A 21659-nucleotide genomic window follows, 5' to 3' on the forward strand; every position below is an offset into this window, starting at 1 on the left:
AATGTCTTCCACCAGAGTTTGGTCGTTCAGTTCATTCAGACAGTAGAACAGATTGATGGATCTCTCTGGAGACAGATTAGACTCTAATTTCTGCTTGATGTACTGAACTATTTCCTCTTTGCTCTGCTCATTGTCTTCTTCATGTGTCAAAAGACCCGGTAAGAGTCTCTGATTGGACTGGAGTGACAAACCAAGGAGGAATCGAAGAAAAAGATCCAGGTGTCCATTATCACTCTCTAGTGCCTTGTCCACTGCAGTCTTGAGCAAATCAATCATGGTTTCACTTTTGTTTTCTTGTTCTGTAGAGTCTTGATCAAACACACACTTCTTGTTAATGTCTAGAAACAGATGTGCATAAAGGGCTGCAATAAACTCTTGAATGCTCAAGTGAACGAAGCAGTACATGGTACCAAGAACGATCCCTGTTTCCTCCTTAAAGATCTGGGTACACATGCCTGAGTACACTGATGCCTTATAGACGTTAATACCACAGGCTTCCAGATCTGTGTCATAGAAGATCACATTGTTTCTTTCCAGCTGATCAAATGCCAGTTTCCCCAGTGAAAAGATGGCATCTTTATCCCAGGAAACATCTGGTGTATGTTCTCCATCATACTTTCTTCTGCTCTGCTGGATCTGAAATCTGAGGAAGTGTGTGTACATTTGTGTCAGAGTCTTAGGAGTGTCTTCAGTATTTGACTCCTGCTGTGTTTTGGAGACATCATCAGCCTGATTGTTTTTCACAACATTATTTTTTTTATCCTCTAAAATGTTCTGGAGAACAGTGGCTGAAATCCAGCAGAAGACTGGGATGTGGCACATGATAAAGAGACTCTTTGATTGTTTAACATGATCAATGATTTCTTTGGCCTGATTCTCATCCGTGAATCTTTTTCTGAAGTACTCCTCCTTTTGTGCATCATTGAATCCTCGTATCTCTGTCAGCCGGTCGATACAGTCAGGAGGAATCTTACTGGCAGCTGCTGGTCTGCTGGTGATCCAGATGAGAGCAGAAGGAAGCAGATTTCCCTTGATGAGGTTCGTCAGGAGAACATCCAGAGAGACTGGTGATGAAACATCAGACCACGTCTCATTATCCTTAAAGTTTACAGGAAGACGACATTCATCCAATCCATCAAGAATGAACAAGACTTTGAACTGATTTCTTCTTGTAAGGTTCAGTCCTTTTGTCTCTGGGAAAAACTGAGTTATAAGGTCCATCAAACTTAGTTTTTCCTTCTCCTTTAAGTTCATCTCTCTAAATGGAAGAGGAAATATGAAGCTGATATCTTGATTTTCTTTTCCTTCTGCCCAATCCAGAACAAACTTCTGCACAGAGACTGATTTTCCGATGCCAGCAACTCCTTTTGTCAGTACAGTTCTGATCTGCTTGTCTTGTTCAGGTGCTTCAAACAAATGTTTGCACTCAACCTGTATCTCCTGTGATTCATGACGTCTGGAAGCAACTTCAATCTGTCTCACCTCATGTTCAGTATTGACCTGTTCACTACAACCCTGAGTGATATAGAGATCTGTGTAGATGTTCTTCAGAAGTGTAGAGTCTCCTTGCTTTGCAATTCCTTCAAACACACATTGATACTTCTTCTTTAGGCTACACTTTAACTGATGAATGAAGATCAGCTCATCTAAACAGAAACAAAAATACAGATATTGTTTAATCTTATTTTCTCTCTACATTTATAATAAACAATCTGACAGATGATTATGAGTCTCTTACCTTCTAGAGTATCAGCAGCTTCATCTTGCTTCATCTCTCTCAGGAAGTAGAGCGTGAGATCAAGAGCTGCTTCTTTCATACTGCATCTGTTCTCATTAAAGTCCTTCACAAAGTTCTGCAAGTCCTCTTTTTGTAATATTTTCTTAAACTTTTCCAGTTCTTTCTTCAGAAATGTTATTATTTTGCTCTCAAGATCCTACAAAGAAAGAAAAAAATGAATGAGAGAAAAAAATCCTATATTTGGTCAAAATAATTTATTCAGTAATTAAGAATATTCATCAAAAATCAAGTTGAGACAAACATTACTTTGTTGTAAATATTAATAAAAATAGGCTTTCATTCTTATTGTATGGGTTCTTAAAAAGAACAATTAGGAATAAAAAAGTTCTGTCACACTCTTATTCAATACATATTTGTTTATTATAATTATCAAATATTCTTGAAAATGTGTTTTATTACCTGGAAGATCTGCAGGAGACTGTCTGTAAAATTATTGTGGTTCCTGTGAGACTGTAAATCTGGATCTAATGTTTCATACTGAAGCCTGATAGTAAATAAAATAAATCAAAATACTGCATTTTTAGGGAAAGAAATATGACCAAAATATCTTGTAAATATTTGAGCAAAGAAAAAAACAATAATGTGATAAATGTATGGACTATAGGTTTTCTGATAATTATTCACTGATACACGTTAAAGAAAAATAAGAAACAGATCAAATACCGTTTGGTTCGTGATGTTGTTTCTTCACTGAATCCTGGTCCTTCTTCCTTTGACCGGTCACTCTTCACAGACACAGAGCTGGACACATGTGAGTCTGATCTTACACTAATGACACAAAGAACAAAACACTTTACTACAGGAGCTCCTTCAGTCTCATTTAAAGAGCTTCACTGTTGAGGATGGTCATGAAGCACAGTATAGACATGCATTTGTTCATCTATGACTATGGATAGATGGAAAGACATATTCATGTTTGGCTGCATGATCTATTTTTCATGGTTAATTTATACCTGCTTGTGTCTGCTTGTGTGATTGTGTTACTGGAAAGAAGCTCCAGACTGAGTTCAATAAAGAGGAAATCTGTGGTTTATTGTTTTATTTCATTCATTTCCATCACAAGCATCTTAGTGGAGAAATAAGCCAACACTACATTATAATGTCAAAGATAATAAATACCTTTTGATAGATGTTTTTTTCTCACTGAAGTTCGGCATGTTATCATCCTTTGACTGGTCACTCTTCACAGACACATGTGATCCTGATCTTACACTAATGACACAAAGAGAGAAGAGAAACTTTTCTACAGGAATAAAAAGCATCATATGACCCTTTAAATTAAGAGTCATTTTTAATGTCTGAAAAATAATTTAGGACCTAAAAACCAAAATCACTAAGTAATTTACAAAGTACATATCCAGTGCTGAAGAGTGATTGTAAAATTACAATTTTGGTTTCCAGTTCTCAGATATTTATCATCTATTGGCTACTTTTTAAATATTTTTATGTATTTATTTATTTTTTAAATAGGAAGTTATGAAGTTCTGCAAATCATTTGTAAATATAACACAAAGTTTGTTAAGGTTTTGTTTTTTTCAGCAATCATCTGAAAGTGCAGCAGTGTTTAAAATGCTTCTCTGAATCAGACTCAGTCTTACCTCTGTTTCTGTGAGAGACTCATCTTTCCTCTCTTCTCTGACAGACTGCAGCTAAACTGTCATTGATCAGCACTGGCTTGAGACAACAATCTGCTGTTCAGTGTGACCTGGAGATGAAGAGGTTAATGAGATGAAGAAATATGTTCAGTTAGCAGCAACAGCAACAAAACACACTATATAAAATAAAGTGAGTTACAAACAAATGCACTGGTCTTATTCGGTTGTTAAGTGGTCAACTCGCTTCACTTGAGAATATGACCTCAGCAGGCGTTTATAAGCACTGTTTATTCATATTTAACATTTAAGATAACCCTTTTCAAACTCACGGTGTACACTACAGTCTCCGTGCTCACAGCGTCCCAAACACAAATAATCTTATATTTATTTATTTATATTTTCATTGTCTGGTTATCTGTGATTTCGGTATGCTGTTAAAGGTTATGATTATATTTTTTTGGTGGTATTATAATCACATTGTGAGTGTATATTAGCACCTTTTGTTGTTTTCTCGTGATATCTGATTGGACGCGGAAGCGGTGACGTCACTCGGACTGAGAAATGTCTGGTTAAAAACACTTTCGATTTCACATCACAAAAACAACAGCATAACACAGAAGCAGAAACACGAAAAACACTTTCAGAAACAGATGCGTGTTCAATAACCCCTCTCTGAAAACACACTCGAGGTCTTGTCCACTATAAAGAGAATTTATAACTATTTAAAACGCTCATTTTTTTGTGCTTTGGGCCTGTCGCTTTTCAGCTATTATTTCGCATATCTCTGAGACGGATTGGATTAAATATACAAAAACAATGTTCGCGATTGTTACAATTAGTAGAGTCTGTGCTAAAGTTATAACCTACCTGTACAAATGTTTTTTAGGACATAAAGTGGATAAAATCCAGCGAGCTACGCTTTCTCTCTTGCTATCTGCGTAGTGTCCTCGCTGCAGGGCTGGGCTGGGAAATCTGGGAATGTGGAGGCGTAGGGAATCAGAGTCGAATCCAAAGGAATCGATTCCATCAAGGGGAATAATCGACCCCTGATTCAGAGCCTTTTTTTTCAGTTCAAATCAAATCTTATCAATTGGTGTCTCTCAAACGAAAGACTGCACACATTTAAATTCACGAAAATAAACGGAAAGAAAACGAGTCTGTACTGATCATCTGAATTTTAGGATGCATCTTTCTGTTTGAGGAGCACCATTCACCTCCTCAGGCTCGATAAAAGACGTTAGTACTCAGCAAATACAACAACGGTGTAAAAACGTTTTGTTTTTTTTTCACGTTGTGAAAATAACATGATAACGGGGGGGGGGGGGTTCAACTATTATTCGACAGTTAAGATAAAGCTGGCAAAGTCTTGTTTTGCAGTTGCTTTGACTTGAATTTGAAAATCAAATATTTACTCAATTAATTTATAACACACACACACACCCAGATTAATTACACAACTTAATTGGATGTGTCTTGAACACATACTATAGAAAATTAAACCACTACATAATTTAGTTAAAAATATATATAAATCCTCTACCTCAGCATCAAAATTCCGTTTTTTTTTTTTTTTTTTTTTTTTTTTTTGACGTTATAAATTCGTTTTTTCACAACGTTGGGGTAGAGTGGGGGAAAACGCCCCTCTTAAGGAAAATGTGACATTACAGTGAAACAAAACATAAATGTGATTGAATATATATATATTTGAGGAATGTCCAACATATCCAAATTTTTCACATTTAATTTTATACATATAACTAAGCCATGCAAACAAATATGTTGTAATAAATAAATAAATACATAAAATATACATGAATTAATTAGCCATTCACAGCCATTTTAACATTTATATAATTATACATATACAGTGGTGTGAAAAGGGTTTGCCCCTTTGGTAAATATAAACAAATATGACTGTAAAAAATAAATCAGCATTTTTAATCCTTTTGATATTTTATTTAAAAATGTGCAAAAATCTAACCTTTCACTGAAGTAAAATAATTGAAAGAGGTGGGAAAATCACATTACAAAATAAATGTTTTTCTCCAAAACACCCTGGGAACAATTGTTTGCTCGGTCCTGGAAGGCCGGTGTAGAGAGAATAATATACCAATTTTATAAACTTAATCCTCATATGGTGGCATTACAGTATGTTCTGAAGTCAAAGCCTTCTTAAAAAAACTGATAAATAATACACACATAACACACACAGATGTGTCATTTGAGTTGATACACTGAAATAAATGAACTTTGAATGAATGAAGTCCCTCACTATAAAAAGTTTATCATATTTTAAACATATATTGGCCAAAAAGTCTGTAAAATCCCTTATTTGGCTTGTTGAATTTTGGAGGATGATAGACCACAGTACTGAGGAGTTCAACTGAAACAACTCAAAACTAGAATAATGTGTAGTGTGCAGAGTCTGACATTTCAAGATCATTTTAAAAATAGTTGAAAAACCAACTCTGCCACCAGAGGCCCGTGAGGAATAAAAAAAAAACACAGACGGTAGCAACTCAGAAATTGAACTTAGATCACTAGTATGTATATTTTATATTTGTTTTATACATATAAAGACCCCTAACACTAGCTTGCTCTATTCTTTTACTATTATCTATTTTCTTTTTATTTATTATGTTATTTAAAAGCCCTTGCTATGTGTTCTGAGCTGAGACTTGTTACAGCACTTATATATCATGGCTCTTTTGGTTGTTTTTGATTACTTCCGTTGTCCTCATTTGTAAGTCACTTTGGATGAAAGCATCTGCTAAATGACTACATGTAATGTAAATGTAATGTAATGTATCTAACCAGGTCTCTGTTAAAAAATAAAATGTCCTAATTCTTAGAATCAAATAAATCCTTTAAGGTAAAAGTTTTGCTGGTAGGTGACCACAGATTAGTCAGAGCAAATTTCAGCTCTGTGAAAACTTCCAGCTCACACGATTCGCGATGCAGGGAACGAAGATTTGCAAGTACATTTCCCATGGGGAATAAGTTTATTAGCCATGAGCAAAGTTGTGTTCAGTGCGGGTGCCCGGGAGCACAGAAATAATCCATTGACATGGTATCTCCATAGAGCACTAGGTGACAGAACAGTCCTTTCCCTTTGTGATGTCAACCAGGGAAAAACACTGCATCGGCAGCTGTGAGGTTAGACTTGCCTTTAACTTCACTGAAAACTCACCCTGAGTTCTGCGTCTTCTTCGACACCTTTTCCAGCGAGGAATGAAGAGTGTCATGTAGCCTCTTTTCTTTTTTTGCCATGGGATACCGTGAAAATTAAATTTAGTTACATAATTTACAGTTTTCACCTCTGATATTATAACAGTGATTAAGAATTAAATTTACATATTTTACATTCTGCACAGTTTATTTGTGTTAAAAGTTACAGGTTAATCAGACATTTTGGGTCACTAGATGTGCTGGTGTTCAGTAGTTTGGTGCCTAAATTAACACTTATGATTGTGTTATTTTGGACATTTCTCATGAAAAACATATATTGTGTTGAATCAGTTACCTGTGTCGTCAGTGTGCAGCAGACACACACACCTAAACGGTTTAAATATATCTTTATCCTGCCCAAAAAGACCATAAACATTGCAGATAACATGAAGTAAAAATGAATTTACATACATGCACCATAAAAAATAATCCTGTTTGACTGATTTGCCTCAATTCAGAACGAGTCAGTCTATTGTTCGTTATCTGCCTCAGCTCGGTGTTCATCTTCAGTTCTCTCTTCACATCAGTTCAGTCAGTGTACTGTTTGAGTAAATGAATTACTCCGGGATATTGGTTTGTTTGAACTCAGAGGGAGTGTCAGCCACATTAAACAAGTTAACATCTTAAGTCATTTGTGGATTAATGCGTATTGGAGACGCGAACCGTTTAAAACGATTCAGTTCGATTCGGTGAACTGGTTCAAAAAGATCCGGTTACATCGAATGATTCGTTTGATATCACAAACTGCTTTGCTTTGAACTCTCTCACAACAGACACAGAAGAGAAGACAATGCTGAATAAAGTCGTAGTTTTTGCTATTTTTGGACCAAAATGTATTTTTGATGCTTCAGAATATTCTAACTGACCCTCTGATGTCACATGGACTACTTTGATGATGTTTTTCTTACCTTTCTGGACATGGACAGTATACCATACACACAGCTTCAATGTGTTGCGAAGAACCAGAATCAGAATGAGCTTTATTGCCAGGTATGTTCACACATACGAGGAATTTGTTTTCGTGACAGAAGCTCCACAGTGCAACATAATGACAGCCACAGAACAAAAAACACAAAATGGAATAAAAATTAGTTTTAAATACAAATAGGTAGATAAGGAATGGAAATATACAAATTGACAATGTATGGCAGGTATATTACAATGAGCATTATGTATGTACAGGTATAATATGTGCAAAAATTTAAGTGTACTCTGAGTATGTGTGTTAGATAAATAAGTGCATGTGTATATAAATATAAAGTGTAGTGTGTTCGTAGTTTTGAAACATGGATTACTCCGGGGGATATTAGCGCCTTTTCTGAAATGGTTCCGTCAAACTCTCTGTTTTTAAATTCACCGCGTACAACGGGACGATGTGGTGGTCTGGCCTCTATTTATAAAGACATTTTTTCCTGCCGTCCCGTAGTTTCAAAGGAATACCAAAGCTTTGAGCTACAGTTGTTTACTCTGGAGCTATGCGACCCTGTTCTGTTTGCATTGATTTATCGTCCCCCAAAACCTAATTCGAATTTTCTGAAGGATTTTGCTGACTTTTTGGGAGATTTCATTTCAAAATATGACAAACTAATGATTGTTGGGGACTTAATGTTCATGTCTGTTGTGCAGCAGATTCCTTAGCAAAGGAATTTATCAATCTGCTAAATGCATTTGATCTGACACTTCAGATCACCTTTAAAGACTCATCTCCATAAACCGAAATCTGAGCCTTGGCTTAATGACACAACTCGCACTCTTAGGCGTATTTGCAGAAGATTTGAACGAAATGGGGGAAGGACAGACTTCAGGTTTCAATGCAAATGTTCAGAGACTCACTAACTCAATATCAGAAAGCAGTGAAAACGGCAAGATCAGTTTATTTCACTGACATTATAAACAAGAACTGTCATAAACCAAAAACTCTGTTTAATGTTATAAATTCCACCATCAACCCCTCCACTGGTCTTGATATAGAAGTGTCATTAGTTTCCTGTGAAGACTTTCTTTGTACAGAAGACACATGACTTAAGAATGGGGCTAAACCCAGTTTCATCTGACCCTTCAACTCTCTCTAGATGTACTGCTGTTTTTAGTTGTTTTACTCCTGTTACAGATAACCATCTGATAGAAATAGTGGATCACCTGAAAGCATCTGGTTCCCCAACTGATGTAATGCCCCCTCTCTTCTTTAAGCAAGTTATAGATGTGGTTGTTCAAAATCTTCTGTCTTTGATAAATCGCTGTTTACAAACAGGTACTTTTCCAGAGTCGCTTAAACATGCAACTGTTCGCCCTCTGCTTAAAAAACAGGGTATGGATCCTACTATTCTGACAAATTTTAGGCCCATCTCTAATTTGTCTTTCATGTAAAAAATTATTGAGAAATCAGTTCTTGATCAAATACAATCTTTTATGGCTGAAAATTTGATCTTTGAGGTTTTCCAATCTGGGTTTAGAAAACATCAAGTTTCAAAAATTAAGTTGTACGTTTGTTCCAAAAATACTCCTTCCGGTTTGTCACAAGTTTCGGAAAGTTTTTTTTGAGTATGGGTCTGTGTGACGTTAGATGGAGTGGAATTTCCTTATATGGGTCCTGAGGCACTTCTGCCGGAAGAGTGCGCGCTCCCGTATAGCAGAGCACTGAGAGCACAACAGACTTCACTGAGCAGAGCGAGAGCGTCGCCAAATGTCACAAAAGGAGTGTGTTTTTGGTTGCCAGGGCAAGACAACCCTGCACAGATTACCAAAAAAACAGCATTAAGGGACCAGTGGATGGAGTTTATTTTTACAGAGCATCAACGGAGTTGTGCAAGTGTTTGTGTTTGTTCCCTGCATTTCGAAGATGCTTGTTTTACAAACAAGGCCCAGTTTGACGCCGGATTTGCACATCGTTTATTTCTTAAGGATGATGCAGTCCCAACGAAAAAGGGTCACGATCGTGTGTTGGAACCGCAGGCGGTGAGTAAAACTGCTTCAGATATCTCTGTGTTGTTAACTTAGCTATCGGCGCGTAAGCACATCAAGTAAACAACATGCAATGTTGTCATCAAACTGCTCCCTTAATGCTGTTTTTTTTGGGGGTAATCTGTGCAGGGTTGTCTTGCCCTGGCAACCAAAAACACACTTTTGGAACAGAAATACTCCTTCAAACATACAACTTAATTTTTGAAACTTTGTCCATGTTTAGCATGGGAATCCAACTCTTTAACAGTGTAAAAAACTCAGTATGCATGAAATAGCATTTCACCCCCCCTTTAAATAGGTTTTTATATAAAAATGTTTTTTATGTAAAATTCACTTCATTAAAGCTGCGGTAGGTAACTTTTGACGCTCTAGCGGTTAATAAACAGAACTGCTTGCGTCTTGCGGAGGAACATCGTAGCCGGAACTACTTCTCTCTGTTTATGTCTATGAAGAATCACAAATGTACTGGGTTACTCCGCCGCGGTACCCCCGAAGCAATCTAAAATAGTCCGAATATAAACACTTATTATAGGTGCACCCTAGCAGTGTTGGGAGTAACGCCGTTTAAGTATAACGGCGTTACTAACGGAGTTACATTTTCAGTAACGGAGTAATCTAACCAATTACTTTTCCCATCATTGCAACGCCATTATCATTACTGAGAATGTAAAGTGTCGCGTTACTACAGTGGTTGAATAAAGCGCGAGGTGTCATGCTTTGGCTAGTGGCTACACATTAGCTGCCTGACACCGTTGCAAATCCGATGATGATTGGCTGGGGCGGTGCCCTGCTCACGCTGTCTCACTGCACGCTCTGACAACCACTAAACAGAAGACGGCATCAGCGATAATGGCGTTCTCGAACTGGAAGTACCGGGAATTAAAGGCAAGAATGTTTCTGTAACATGCACGGTATGCCCAGGAAAAAAGACTTTATCCACGTCTGCCTCAAGCAACTCAAATCTTATGAACCACCTCACATCAACACATGCTAATATGTTACTGTAATGAATATTTAATGCTGTGCACACACCAGACGCGACTTGCGTGAATAAATCTAGTTTTAAAAGTATTTCATGCGAGAATGTAGTTGTTTTGAACTCAAATATGCGGTTTATTTATAAAGACAGCGTCTATTTAAGAATGTGTTTCGCTGATTTTCGGAAGTTGTCTTATTAGTCTTTGCATTGACTTAACAGTAGACAGACAGACGCTCTATTTGCATCTGGTGCGTAAGAGTTGGATAGTGTTCCGTTTATTGTGCAGTATAGGCCTAATATACAGTTACAGAGATTTGCACTAATGGCCAGGTTTCACTTTGTTTCTTTTTACCCAAGTTTAAATTTGTTTGTTTTAATTTTGCAGTTGAATTTTATTTTCTATATTTATTTTTTATATGTTTTATTTCTATGCATATCATATGGCAGGCTGCAATCTATTGAGTTCAAATAAATAAAAAAATTCTAAAATACTTAGTGTTTTTATTGTTCAATCCGTTAATATAAACATCTTATATATTAAAGATGTTATATGACATAATAGCATTATGGAACATAAAAATAACGTCACAGTTACTTGCTGAGTAACTAATTACTTTTGCAATGTGGTAACTGAGTTACTAACTCAGTTACATTTTAGGAGAAGTAATTTGTAACTGTAACTAATTACTTTTTTAAAGTACGATGACCAACACTGCACCCTAGTGATTCAGGACAGGCTAAAAACACAGTTTGGAAAATGGATTCATGGTGTACTCACTTATTATATACATTTTTCTACATTTTGAACACAAACAAAGTTACGGGCCGCAGCTCTGATTGGTTGTTTTTTTACCGGGAGCGATGGAGTTTCTGCAAATGGCAATAGGACACTGGGAGGAGCCAGAGGAGCTTGATTTTTTTCACAGATTATCTGTCTCATATTCTACTGTCAGGACATAATGACAGGTTTAACAAATATGTAAAAAATATATTTTTACAAAAGTTACCTACTGCAGCTTTAAGACCCTCGTTCCTAATTGTGATTAATGTGGATAACATGGCGTGTGGTTTCCTCCATCGCGGATGTGCTGGTGTCTCCTCTTCAGACTGTGTGTGTTATCTGTGTTGTGACGGACATTTTGACTAATTATGTAACATCATTTGTATGTGAGTTTAATCATTCTGCATTGTGCACTTCACTTTTGTGTATTTTGTGGTCTGAATCATGGTGGATTTATTGATTTTATTTGATAAATTAAGAAGAAAAAGTATTGATTTGATCAGTTCCTCATTCATTTCTATGTGGGTCTCTAGAGAGAGACTTTTTTCACACTAACACACAACCAGATATCAATCCAATTAAATTTTCTATTTGTAGATCTATCAAGTGTTGACAACCGTTATATAGTCTCATGTCATCTAGATAAAGGGAACGGTTGTTTTATTTCAGCAAACATCATTTGGGGTCTCAAAAGACCTTGAACAGCACACAAGAGTTAAACAAAGTGATTTTCATCATTTTGATTCTTGTCTGTGAATGTTACTGACCTCAATCTCTCCAGTTTACAGCGTGAATCCTTCAGTACGTCACATAAGTGATTCAGTCCTGGGTTTTTTATTTCATTCCCGCTCAGGTTCAGTTCTCTCAGGTGTGATGGGTTTGATTTCAGAGCTGAAGTCAGGATGAGACACTGTTTCTCTGTAATACTGCATCCACACAGACTGAAGACAGAAAGAGAAAACACAATGAATCAGACACGTTATGTTCATGTGTGAGTAATTCATCATCTGTTAACACCATATGGTGCAATAATTTAAAAGAAATACAAATTAAAAACTGCCAAAACCTTATATTTCCATTACATTTCATCATTTAGCAGATGCTTTTATTCAAAGTGACTTATAAATTACGACAACTGAAGCAATCAAAATCAACAAATGAGCAATGATACACAAGTGCTATAACAAGTCTCAGTTAGCTTTTTTTAAGTTTTTATTTTATTTTATTCAATTAAATTATTATCGCATGCGCGACCAAAATAAGAAATGTGCTGTAAATGAGTTCAGAGTGTGTGTTTGTGGACCGACATGGTTGACTGCTATTAATGCACAATTACCATTTTAGATCGACAAACTGTAGTGTATAAGATTTCTATTCAAACTGAAATAATAAATCTAGGCTTCCTGTTAATGTTTTCAAAGCACAATGCAGAACTGTGACATTTCATTCACTGACGCTCTTCAGACTAAACCCAGAAGCACATAGACTTACGAGCAACCCGCCAAAATAAAACCTTGCTGAGTTTAAGTTTGAAGATGAAAAATTAAAGGAATTCAAATTCAAATTAAAATAATAATAAAAATATTAGCACTTTATTTTTAAGTTTACTATAAAATAATTGTATTTGTATTTAATAGTCCCATTTTATTTTAAAATAAAATACAATTATCAAACTTTATTATTTAGTTTATTATTTTATTTAAATAAACACTTAATAAATTGCAATAATATTATTACTATTATTAATGTATGTTTTGTTGTTATATTTGATGGGTCACCAGCTTCTCAGAAGAGAACCAGGCTGAAAAACTGATGTGCTCTTCTGAATGTAGGGCTGCTCAATAAATCACATGCAGGGGCGTAAATTGGGCGTAAAAGCTAGAATTGCACTTGTGAGGAAGTGTATCCACAGAGGAAAGTCGTACTACTATAAGTGCAGCAGGAGACAGTGCTTGTGTCTGTTGTAGACATTACTATCCTCACAGTGTTGCCAAGTCTGCAGTTTTCTCATGGATTTGAAACTTTATCAATGTTGCCGTGGGTTGAAACGACCCCAGTGACGTGTATTTTAGCTTCGGAACGCTATTTTTACCAAGGGACCCCCTCGAAATGTGGTTAGTTTGGACTAGTTTTGAGAAGCAATTAGGTGGATTTTGTTTTGAAAACCTGGCAACCCTTTCTGTCAAGCAGGTAACATTATTATCACTAGTGGACTCATCAAAAATGTGTGTGTGTGTGGGTCTGTGTGTCTGTGTGTGTGTGTGTGTGATATGTACAAGAAGAAAGCAGGCCCTAAACTAAAGCACTGTGAGGTGAGGGAGAAGAGACTCAAAATATTAATAAACTTAAAACACATTTTTGTCCATTTGAGTTTGTTATTTTAATACTTACACTATTATTTAAAGTGATTGATTTCAGATGGAGCAGCATTTAATACACAGAACCGCAGTTCACTATCAAGATATTAAATAACACATTAATAATCACAGATGAATCGCCTTCAATTATGGTTAATCAGTGCAATGGATCATGGGAAATGTAGTCCGGGGGACACATAACAGTCTGTGTAGTGTGAGTCAATATAAAGGAGGAGGACCTCTGGTGGAGAGCGGACGGAAGACCGCGGACAGGATTCATGACAGTTGTGAGGAGAAGGAAAGTTATTCAGATGAAAGATCAGGATTAGAAATACATTATGTGCACAGAAAAATCATTTCAGCACTGCAATATTCCATAAAAAATAATAACTGTCAACTTTAATTTCATGGTGACTTTCTGAAAGTGAACAGTAATCTTTAATCTGACTGTAACTGCTGTAGAGTATAATGATACTAACTCTAGTTTCTCCAGCTTGAATTGTGTGTTCATCAGTAGATCACTGAGGTGTTTCACTCCAGAGTCTCCTAGTAGTTCATTCAGACTCAGGTTCAGTTCTCTCAGGTGTGATGGGTTTGATTTCAGAGCTGAAGTCAGGATGAGACACTGTTTCTCTGTAATACTGCAATAACTCAGACTGAAGACAGAAAGAGAAAACACAATGAATCAGACACGTTATGTTCATGTGTGAGTAATTCATCATCAAATAACAGCATCTTAACCTACATTGTGACTTTATTAAATAGTTTTCTTCTATCTTTTCTCTTTCTCTCAGTGTCTTGATAAAACAAAAAAAAAACAGAGGAAGAGTGTCTGAACACCTTTGGATAATTTTCCACAATTTGGTCTTCAAAACAGAAAAACAAATAAGTTGTTCATTTAATCAAATAATTGACACTTCTCATGATTTATGTATAAGTTCTGCTGTTTCTTGATAGAAATACAATGAAGTTTTAATTCCTAACAACCTTGTGTGAAAGGTGTTAACATCTTTCATATCTTTTTATTTCTGTCATATAATTCTTATTTCATCTTTTGTCTAAAACTGATCATATTGTCTAAAATAAAAGTCCTGACTGCTGTGTATTTGTGATTAAATTGATTCTGGTCTGCACATCACTACAACGTAAATGCATTCGCTCTGCTCTGTCCAGAGACTTGATCAGCTTAAAATCACTTTATTTTATTTGTATCTAATAAAAATATTTTATTTATATCTCCATTGTATTTATCTGTGCTGTTGTTTGTAGTTAGAATATTCTTATTTTCGTTACTTTTGTTTGAAAGTATAGTTTTTTCATAAACATAGCGAACTGTACCGAAACCGTTATCATAAAACCATGATACAAACCGAACCGTGAAAAAGTTGAACCGTTTCACCCGTAGTGTCAATGTAGATTAAAGCAATTTTAAGATGAGAACAAAACATGACAAAATATATTAAATAACTTACAGAGCTCTTTTGCAGGTTTTGATGACTGCTGATAATCTAATGAGACACTCGTCTGATTTCTTGAATTTCTGAAGCTCAAACTCCTCCAGCTCCTCTGATGTCAACAACACAAAGACCAAAGCAGACCACTGGGCAGGTGAAAGATCAGCAGATGAGAGACTTCCTTTGCTAAGGTGGGTCTGAATGTCTTTCACCAGAGTTTGGTCGTTCAGTTCATTCAGACAGTAGAACAGATTGATGGATCTCTCTGGAGACAGATTCGACTCTAATTTCTGCTTGATGTACTGAACTATTTCCTTTTTGCTCTGCTCATTGTCTGCTACATGTGTCAACAGACCCTGTAAGAGTCTCTGATTGGACTGGAGTGACAAACCAAGGAGGAAGCGAAGAAAAAGGTCCAGGTGTCCATTATCACTCTCTAGTGCCTTGTCCACTGCAGTCTTGAGCAAATCAATCATGTTTTCACTTTTGTTTTCCTGTCCTGTAGAGTCTTGATCAAACACACACTTCTTCTTTATGTCTAGAAACAGATGTGCATAAAGGGCTGCAATAAACTCTTGAATGCTCAAGTGAACGAAGCAGTACATGGTACCAAGAGTGATCCCTGTTTCCTCCTTAAAGATCTGGGTACACATGCCTGAGTACACTGATGCCTTACAGACGTCAATACCACAGGCTTCCAGATCTGTGTCATAGAAGATCACATTGTTTCTTTCCAGCTGATCAAATGCCAGTTTCCCCAGTGAAAAGATGGCATCTTTATCCCAGGAAACATCTGGTGTATGTTCTCCATCATACTTTCGTCTGCTCTGCTGGATCTGAAATCTGAGGAAGTGTGTGTACATTTGTGTCACAGTCTTAGGAGTGTCTTCAGTATTTGACTCCTGCAGTGTTTTGGAGACATCATCAGTCTGATTGTTTTTCACAACATTATTTCTTTTCTCCTCTAAAATGTTCTGGAGAACAGTGGCTGAAATCCAGCAGAAGACTGGGATGTGGCACATGATAAAGAGACTCTTTGATTGTTTAACATGATCAATGATTTCTTTGGCCTGATTCTCATCCCTGAATCTTTTTCTGAAGTACTCCTCCTTTTGTGCATCATTGAATCCTCGTATCTCTGTCAGCCGGTCGATACAGTCAGGAGGAATCTTACTGGCAGCTGCTGGTCTGCTGGTGATCCAGATGAGAGCAGAAGGAAGCAGATTTCCCTTGATGAGGTTCGTCAGGAGAACATCCAGAGAGGCTGGTGATGAAACATCAGACCACGTCTCATTATCCTTAAAGTTTACAGGAAGACGACATTCATCCAATCCATCAAGAATGAACAAGACTTTGAATTGATTTCTTCTTGTGAGGTTCAGTCCTTCTGTCTCTGGGAAAAACTGAGTTATAAGGTCCATCAAACTTAGTTTGTCTTTCTCCTTTAAGTTCATCTCTCTAAATGGAAGAGGAAATATGAAGCTGATATCTTGATTTTCTTTTCCTTCGGCCCAATCCAGAACAAACTTCTGCACAGAGACGGATTTTCCGATGCCAGCAACTCCTTTTGTCAGTACAGTTCTGATCTGCTTGTCTTGTTCAGGTGCTTCAAACAAATGTTTGCACTCAACCTGTATCTCCTGTGATTCATGACGTCTGGAAGCAACTTCAATCTGTCTCACCTCATGTTCAGTATTGACCTGTTCACTACAACCCTGAGTGATATAGAGATCTGTGTAGATGTTCTTCAGAAGTGTAGAGTCACCTTGCTTTGCAATTCCTTCAAACACACATTGATACTTCTTCTTTAGGCTACACTTTAACTGATGAATGATGAACAGCTCATCTAAACGCATGAATAAAATATACAGATTGTTTAGTCTCTGGGTTTGTTACAGTGGGGCTCGAAGGTTTGGGCACCCTTTGCAGAATCTGTGAAAATGCGAGTAATTAAAAAAAAAAAAATCATACTAAATGCATGTTAGATTTTATTTTGTACTGTCCTGAGTAAGATATTGTAAATAAAAGATATTAACATTTAGTCCACAAGACAAAAAAAAAAAATGCTGAAATTATTAAAATAACCCCCTCAAAAGTTTGGGAACCCTTGGTTCTTAATACTGTGTTCTGTTACCTGATGATCCTCGACTGTCTTTCTGTTTTGTGATGGTTGTGCATGAGTCCCTTGTTTGTTCTGAACAGTTAAACTGAGCAGCGTTCTTCAGAAAAATCTTTAAGCTCCTGCAGATTCTTCAGTTTTCCAGCATCTTTGCATATTTGAACTCTTTCCAGCAGTGACTTTATGATTTTGAGATACACCTTATCACACTGAGGACATTTGAGGGACTCAAACACAACTATTTAAAAAGATTCAAACATTCACTGATGCTCCAGAAGGAAACAAGATGCATTAAGAGCTGGGGGTGAAAACTTTTGAACACGATGAAGATGGCCAAATTTGTCTTATTTTGTTGAAATATTTTTTTTTCCATTTAGTTCTGCCCTTCGTAAGCAACAGAAGATACTTGTATGTTTCCCGGTACACAAATTAAGTACAATTTACCTTGATCTTCAAATTCCAAAAGTTTTCACCCCCCAGCTCTTAATGCATCTTGTTTCCTTCTGGAGCATCAGTGAATGTTTGAATCTTTTTAAATAGTTGTGTTTGAGTCCCTCAAATGTCCTCAGTGTGATAAGATGCATCTCAAAATCATACAGTCACTGCTGGAAAGGGTTCAAATATGCAAAGATGCTGGTAAACTGAAGAATCTGCAGGACCTTAAAGATTTTTCTGAAGAACGCTGCTCAGTTTAACTGTTCAGAACAAACAAGGGACTCATGCACAACCATCACAAAACAGAAAGACAGTCGAGGATCATCAGGTAACAGAACACAGTACTAAGAACCAAGGGTTCCCAAACTTTTGAGTGGGGTTATTTTAATAATTTCAGCAATTTTTTGTCTTGTGGACTAAATGTTAATATCTTTTATGTACAATATCTTACTCAGGACAGTACTAAATAAAAAATAACATGCATTTAGTATGAATCTCTCTCATTTTTTTGAAAATTACTCATATTTTCACAGATTCTGCAAGGGGTGCCCAAACTTTCGAGCCCCACTGTATGTACAGCACAGAATGTGGAAGTCTAAAGGAAGTCTGTCATTGGAAGAGACAGATGAGGTTATGAAGATAATATGAGAGGCATATGAACAGCAAATGATCTTCCTGTGAGTCATAACAGTGATTGTGGAAGAGAAAACAGAGTGACACGGCACTGGAAGCAGCGAACAGAGTCTCTCACCTTCTAGTGCATCAGCAGCTTCATCTTGCTTCATCTCTCTCAGGAAGTAGAGCGTGAGATCAAGAGCTGCTTCTTTCATACTGCATCTGTTCTCATTAAAGTCCTTCACAAAGTACTGCATGTTCTCTTTTTGTAATATTTTCTTAAACTTTTCCAGTTCTTTCTTCAGAAATGTTATTATTTTGCTCTCAAGATCCTACAAAGAAAGAAAAGAATGAATGAGAGAAAAAAATACTATAATTGGTCAAAATTATTTATTCAGTAATTAAGAATATTCATCAAAAATAAAGTTGAGACAAACATTACTTTGTTGTAAATATTAATAAAAATAGGCTTTCATTCTTATTTTATAGGTTCTTAAAAAGAAAAAGTTGAAATAAAAGCTCTGTCACACTCTTATTCAATACATATTTGTTTATTATAATTATTAAATATTCTTGAAAATGTGTTTTATTACCTGGAAGATCTGCAGGAGACTGTCTGTAAAATTCTTGTGGTTCCTGTGAGACTGTAAATCTGGATCTAATGTTTCATACTGAAGCCTGAGAGTAAATAAAATCAATCAAAATACTGCATTTTTAGGAAGAAAAAAATGACCAAAATATCTTGTAAACATTTTAGCAAAGAGAAAAACAATAAATAAATGATACATTTATGGACAAAGTTTTCTGATAATTATTCACTGACACACTTTCTGAGTCTGTGTGTAAACAAAAATAAGAAACAGATCTAATACCATTTGGTTTGTGTTGTTTCTTCACTGAAGTTTGGTACTCTACCCTTTGACTGGTCACTCTTCACAGACACAGAGCTGGACACATGTGAGTCTGATCTTACACTAATGACACAAAGAACAAAACACTTTACTACAGGAGCTCCTTCAGTCTCATTTAAAGAGCTTCACTGTTGAGGATGGTAATGAAGCACAGTATAGACATGCATTTGTTCATCTATGACTATGGAGAGATGGAAAGACATATTCATGTTTGGCTGCATGATCTATTTGTCATGGTTAATTTATACCTCCTTGTGTCTGCTTGTGTGATTGTGTTGCTGGAGAGAAGCTCCAGACTGAGTTCAATAAAGAGGAAATCAGTCATTTACTGTTTTATTTCATTCATTTCTATCACAAGCATCTTAGTGGAGAAATAAGCCAACACTACATTATAATGTCAAAGATAATAAATACCTTTTGATAGATGTTTTTTTCTCACTGAAGTTCGGCATGTCACCACCCTTTGACCGGTCACTCTTCACAGACACATGTGAGCCTGATCTTACACTAATGACACAAAGAGAGAAGAGAAACTTTTCTACAGGAGGTTCATCTGTGTTTTATATTGACACACATTCTCTCTAGTCCTTCACAGAAACATCTGCAGAGTTTTAAAGATAGCAGTCATTCTTACTTACAGACTCACATGTGTTTAACAATTTCTTTAAAGTACTTCAAATGTGAGAATAAATACATTTTTACAAATACTTTACTGATCTAATTAAAGAGATTTGCAACTATCAACTTTCAGATACAAACTCATAAAGTTATAATTTTTCTTCTTCACTGTAACAACTTTATATTCTGAAGTGTCAACATCAAATACAGTGTATTTAGGTGTGGTTTATTGTATTTTATGTACAGTGTATTTAGATGAAAAAAATCACTGATGTTGAATATTTTAATTAAGTGCAGACCCAGTGCTGAAGAGTGACTGTAAAATGTTTGTAAATGATGATTCTGATTTCCATTTCTGAGATATTCATCATCTATAAGCTCTGACGTTCTGATTTTCAATTATGAGCTATTTAACATCTATTGGCTATTTTTTAAATATCAATTTTATTTTTAGTTAGTAAGTTATGAAGCTCTGACGTTCTGCACATCATTTGTAAATATAAAACACAGTTTGTTAAGGTTTTGTGTTTTTCCAGCAATCCTCTGAAAGTGCAGCAGTGTTTAAAATGATTGTCTGAAAACAGACTCAGTCTTACCTCTGTTTCTGTGAGAGACTCATCTTTCCTCTCTTCTCTAACTAGGATTTACACAAGCTCCAGTCTGGATCCAGAACACCTGAGAAGAGATGATGCTGACCCTCAGAGGACCTCAGATGATGCTAACCCTGAATCAACAACATAACTAACAAATATTGCTAAATGTGTGACTGCATCATATAATAACTTAATTAATAATATTGATAGTTCATCGTCTAGCTGACTATGTCTTGTATTATTATTATTATTTTTATTTTTTCTAAAATCCTGTCAAATGTGCACAAACTACTAGCTACTGCTAAATATTGTAGAAACATAATTTTCTGTAAAGTTGCTTTCTAATGATTTGTATTGTAAAAAGTGCTATACAAATAAACTTGAATTGAATTGAATTACAGCAACAGCAACAAAAAAACTATATAAAATAAAGTGAGCTACAAACTAATGCACAGCCATGTAGAATAACCAAATAATCTTAATGAGAAATGGCTGATTTAAAAACAAAAACTTTCGATTTTGCGTCTCAAAGTCAACATCATAAAACAGAAGAGGAAATACGGAGACACCTTCAGAAACACATTCGTTTTCAATAACCCCTTTCTGAAAACTTACTTGCAGTCTTGTCCACTACGCAGAGAATCTATAAGCATTTGAAACGCTCATTTTTTCTGTGCTTTAAGCTTGAAAATGAAAAATGTTTTCTAGGACATCAAATCCAACGAGCAACGCTTTCTCTTGCTATGTGTGTCTTCTGCAGTTACTTTCGTTTTCTTCTTCTTCGTGGGTTTTACTGGAGGGTCTCGAGCGAGCTGAACAGTTACTGCCACCTGCTGTACTGGAGAGAGGATATTACACCGAATACATTTAAACACTGCATTATTATTATCACTCTTCCTGGACTGTTATATATCATGTTTATTGCAAATGTCCCACATGCAGAGATTTGTATTTATTTGTTACTTTAAATTATTTCTATTCATATAAAGGTGTAGTATTAATACTTGTTCTAGTTCCTGCTTCTTTATGTTTATAGGCTCAATGTCCAACTGGTTTTTGATTGCATCATTACTTTGTCCAGCTGAGGGTTTCCAAGGATTCTGTATAAAGAGAATCATCCAACAATAAAGACAATAAAGTAGTGTTTCTATTTAAAAAAAGAAAGAAAAAATGGTTTAATACTTGTTGAGAGATTTGTGATGACTGTGAGTGTTA

The 21659-nt window shown here is 36.0% G+C and overlaps 1 protein-coding gene and 1 long non-coding RNA gene across 4 annotated transcripts in view; both read right to left on the reverse strand.

Annotated features, from left to right (window-relative positions):
* Positions 1 to 21659, reverse strand: part of LOC113097662 (ribonuclease inhibitor-like) — a 101159-nt gene that overhangs the window by 26839 nt on the left and 52661 nt on the right. The window lies entirely within an intron of this gene.
* On the reverse strand, positions 2518 to 21174 carry LOC113097653 (uncharacterized). Of its 3 annotated transcripts, XR_003288906.1 has the most exons (5): positions 4261 to 4376; positions 3891 to 3958; positions 3397 to 3503; positions 2918 to 3010; positions 2518 to 2566 (listed from the first exon to the last, which is right to left on the reverse strand). It is a non-coding gene; the product is annotated as an uncharacterized LOC113097653 (long non-coding RNA). The 3 variants fall into 3 exon arrangements; XR_003288905.1 differs by lacking the exons at positions 3891 to 3958; positions 4261 to 4376 and adding an exon at positions 21060 to 21174 and having other exon boundaries at positions 2536 to 2566; XR_003288904.1 differs by lacking the exon at positions 3891 to 3958 and having other exon boundaries at positions 2536 to 2566.

The sequence above is a fragment of the Carassius auratus genome, unplaced genomic scaffold (genome assembly GCF_003368295.1).
Source record: "Carassius auratus strain Wakin unplaced genomic scaffold, ASM336829v1 scaf_tig00216347, whole genome shotgun sequence".
NCBI classification, from domain to species: domain Eukaryota; kingdom Metazoa; phylum Chordata; class Actinopteri; order Cypriniformes; family Cyprinidae; genus Carassius; species Carassius auratus.